General features: G+C 32.7%; 1 pseudogene; it reads left to right on the forward strand.

Annotated features, from left to right (window-relative positions):
- Positions 1–307: 307 nt before the first annotated feature.
- LOC102493986 (ATP synthase subunit f, mitochondrial pseudogene) lies at positions 308–688 on the forward strand (annotated as a pseudogene).
- The last annotated feature ends 4,108 nt before the right edge of the window (positions 689–4,796 follow it).

The following is a 4,796-nucleotide window of genomic DNA, read 5'->3' on the forward strand; positions in this document are numbered from 1 at the left end:
CATTCTTATAAATAACTTTGTATCTCTCTATATAAATAATCTTTGCACAATCAAGTAACTAAAGCAATCACTTTATGTTTAGGGAATATTATTCTTATCTCTTCAAAATTATGAACTAATTAGAAAATTTAAAGATAGACCTTCAGAAATCAAATATCCTGAGTTGCATGTGATATTGCCTTTATAATACAGTATAAGCCAATTTCTAATGAAAATAGCCTGGTGAGAAGCAAGTTGCTGTATGTTCATAAATAAAAAATATTAGATGTAAAAAATCCGAATATTGAGCGGACACCAGGACTCCAGGATGGCGTCAGTCATACCAGTAAAAGAAAAGAAACTCATGGATGTCAAACTCGGGGAGCTGCCAATCTGGATACTGATGTGGGATTTTACCCCTAAAGGCATTGCTGGAGCATTTCAGAGCGGTTACTACCGGTATTACAAGTACGTCAACGTGAAGAAAGGGGGTGTTGCTGGGGTTTCTATGGTGCTGGCCGCTTATGTGCTCTTCATCTACTGCCTTTCCTATAAGGAATTCAAACACGAGCAGCGACGCAAATACCACTGCAGAGGGCCAGCATGGAGGTCATACACTGAACCAGACCTTCATCTCCTTGGCTTGGCACCCCTCCAAAGGATCTTGTTGAGTACTTTCATATCCCAGTCAAGAATTCAAATTCAATAAAAGATGACCGGTATGTGTAAAAAAAAAAAAATCCAAATATTTAGGGGATGAAGAAGAATCTTTCTCGTTAAAAACCAAGGATGTTATTACCCTAGAAAAAGGATAAGCAATGTGTTAACAGCTGTAACTGAGGGGCATTTTTTTTAATTACTTTTTTTGATTATTTATTTATTTATTTACTTATTTATTTTTAATTTGATGAGAGGGAGGGAAAGTGAGAAAGCAAGCCATCAGGTCTGGGACTGGAACCCTGGTTGGCCATGTGGGAGTCCACCACCCTTAACCACCATGCCACCTGCCGACCCTAACTGAGGATCATTAACAATTAGAATATAATTGTCGATATTTTTGTACATCAGACTGAACAAAATCTAAAAAAAAATATTAATTCAGGATCATACTACAAGTTGCTAGATCTCAGGAAAAGAAGTTTTTCGTTTTTCTCCCTAACCCTTTGTAAATCTTCTAAGAGCAATCTTTCTGATAAATCATAAATATCCACATTGAACTTTTTGTTATATATGTATATTAGACAATATACATATATTATATATTTTATTGCATATCATATAATTTATAATAATATAATATGCATATTACATATCCATATTATTATATAGAAGTGTACATACAAGATCAAAGGACATATGTATAATTGTCTTTATTTTGACAAGATACATTCTTAGCTCCAAGTTTAACATGAATAATAAAGATGCCATTTCAGTCATCATTTAAGGCAGAATAAATTTTTTACATGGAACAGTAGAAAGAAACCGATTAGGATGTGAAAGCACAAATTCAATAGAAAAGTATTTGTGCCCAGCTTTAATAATTATAATTTTTAAAGGTAGCATACAAATTTATACTCTCATCAGCTCTATATGAGATGTCATTCAACTTCACATCTCATCAAAATTGGGTATTGTCAACTTTTTAAAAAAATTATCTATTCTGTAAGTATGATCGCATTTTAGTTTTAATTTTAATTTCTCTGATTATAAATGATTATATCTTTTCAAATGACTTGCTAAAGATTTTAAATTATGACCATAATTTATGTGTAGAATAATTAGCCAATTACATCTTTAAAATATCAAGACTTCTGATCTACAAACATGGTACATTCTTCCATTGGTTTGTGCCTTATATAATTTACTTTATTAAAGTGTACTTTTTGAGGAGGGTCATTAAACATAACTATTAGATTTGGTATGTGATATTTTGTTTTAAATTGTATTATTTTTCCATTCATCTTGAATATTGCTAGTAAACAGAAAAACAATTGATTTTTTTAACAAAGGAAGACACATTTTTTAAAATAATCTCAGTGTGTCAATTTTATTTAGAATCAACTGCAGAACATCTGCATTGTAAGAATAAGATTATATAACTATTTTAATCTTAGCAACTTTATATAATATAAACACCAAGAAGTGTTATGTTGATCACATTTCTTATTCGTGTCCATGAACCTTCTTATTCAAGCTAATATTTCTGATTCAAGTTTTCACCTAACATAAATTAGTTATTCTTGTTTATGTTCACCGTTTAAATTATGTGATATCATGATTTTTAACAGTTATTGTAGTACTGCAAAAGAAATCTAGAATTAGAAAGCAGAACTTTCAAAAGTGGTGTAGGTGTTGACACTTCTGAAATATGCAAAGGAAATCATAAAATGATGGTGTTAAAACAGACTGGTTGTATGAAAGTTGCATGAAATTAGCTTTACATATATCTACATGTAACTTAATAGGTTTATTTTAAAAAGAGAGAGACAGAACTACATCAAAGTTTAAGAAACTTTAAAAAAACTCAGGTGAGGGTCCATCAGATGGCATAATGACTATGTCCCTGAACTCTCACATAGTTAACTGTAGTTTGAGTTCCAGACCCAGCAGCTTAAAACTCATGCCAGGCAGGCTTGTGTGCATGCTTAAGATCCCAAGAGAAGAGTGGAGGAGAAGAGATTATGGCATGGCCATCGCTGCTGTGGGTTATTTCTTGCTTTCTGTCTCTCTGTATCTGTCTCTCCAGAGAGTTCACATGCCCTATAGCAAAATTCTCTCAAAAACAAAAACCAAAAATCACTCAGCTATGTTGAAAGAACATCAGCAAGTTAACAATAGAGAGATAATATTCCATTAATTTATTTATACAATAAATAAATTTATACAATATTACTTGTGATTACAAAGCACATGTATCATCTCACTAAACTTAAGGATAAAATTATTTTAGCAGGATCCACTAAAAGGCCATAATTTGTCCAGAGTCACCTTATACCAGGTTAAATGAGTTGGAATAAAAATACAGTGATTCTTAACCGAATGTGATCATATGAAATAATATATTGCTCAAGTTCCTCCTTACCACATCGCCTGCCTGCCCCTGGAAGCTTTTCAGTTCTTTTGGATAAACACTGTTAAATAGAATTACTGGGTCATATTGTGGTTCTGTTTTTTTTTTAAATTTTTTTAGAAAAATGCATACCATTTTCTATAGTAGCTGCACCATTTTACATTTTAATTAACAGTGCACAAGTGTTCGAGTTTCTACCCACACTCACGAAAACCTATTATTTTTCTTTCTTCCTTCCTTCCTTTCACCATCCCTTCCTTCTTTCTTTACTTCCCTCCTTCCTTCCTTAATATCTCTCTCTCTCTCTCTCTTTCTTTTTCTTCTCTTCTTTTTCTTCCTTCTTTTATAAATGGGCATTCTAACAACTGGGAAGCAATCTTATTCTGATTTAATTTGTTTATTTATTTATTTATTTATTTATTTATTTCTGATTGGTTAGTGACATTGAACATCCATCTTTTCATATACATCTTGGAAATTTTTATATTATTTGCACATTTTTTTATCCAATTATTTGTGTCTTTTATTCTTGTTATTAAGTTGTGGGAGTTGATTTCTTACATGTTTTGCATATCAGCCCCTTATCAGACATATGTCTGCAAATATAATATTTTCTCCTATTCTGTAGGTTGCCTTTTTACTTTACTGATTGTTTCTTTTATTTCACTGAAGTTATATATACATTTTTTTTTCAATAGGGTGTGTGATTTCCCCAGAGAGAGATAGAGAGAAACAGAGAGAAACAGAGAGAGGAAAGCAAAAAATCTCCCCCACCCTTCCAGGGGCGTGTCCATGCCACAGTTTCTTCATCTCAATTCTCTCAGGATTTGGGACACATGTGCACACACCCAGCATGGTTTTCAAGCCATTAGGTCCAGGACTAAAACTGTGGTCAGCCACGTGGGAATCCAGCACCTCAACCACCATACCACCTGCTTGTCCTGGAAGAATATTACTTTGATGTGAGTTTTTTTACTTGACTATTTTTGCTTTTGTAGATAGAGCTTTCAGTTGAGGAAATTATTATTAAGACCAAAGTTACAAAGCTTTTATGCTGTTTTGTATTAGGAGTTTTACAGTTTTGACCATTATGTTTAAGTCTAATCTACTTTGAAGTGATTTTTGTGTATGATATAAACTAATTGATTACTTATTTTTTATATAAATTTCCAACTCCCCCAATATTATTTGTCAAAGAAATTATCTTTTCCCTATTATGTAGTCTTGGTACTTTTGTTTATATAATTTTGAGCATTTATTCACATTCCACCTTGGATAGAAAGAGCTGCAAGGAAATACTGGAGGGTTTCTATGAGCTCTTTATACATGCACATAGTTTTCGATTTGGGCCTATAGGCCATTTTATTCAAAATGGTTGTGATGTCTTCTAACAGGAAATTTAATCTGAAGTTATAAATAAATAAGCCCATGTAGATATAGATGCACTCAAATTCTTCCCTCTGGGATAAAAGAAAGAGATTGACACCCACTCTTTTGAGCATGCTGAGGTTGTGGTGCTAAGCCCAAGGACCAGAGAATCTTAGTGATCAAGGAAAATATCACTACGGTGTAAAACAGACAAGCTGGAATAAAAATAATGGTATCTACCTTGTGTAGGTTGAATAGAGTCAAGGTTATCATCTATTGGTACTCAGTGTTGCCAGGTCATTGTTTCTGGGAAGTAGTATTCATTTAACCGTCAGAAATTACACATACGTTGAATACTTCCAGAATTAGTCATCTTTAT

This window comes from Tupaia chinensis, unplaced genomic scaffold, assembly GCF_000334495.1.
Source record: "Tupaia chinensis unplaced genomic scaffold, TupChi_1.0 Scaffold000452_1, whole genome shotgun sequence".
Lineage (NCBI taxonomy): Eukaryota > Metazoa > Chordata > Mammalia > Scandentia > Tupaiidae > Tupaia > Tupaia belangeri.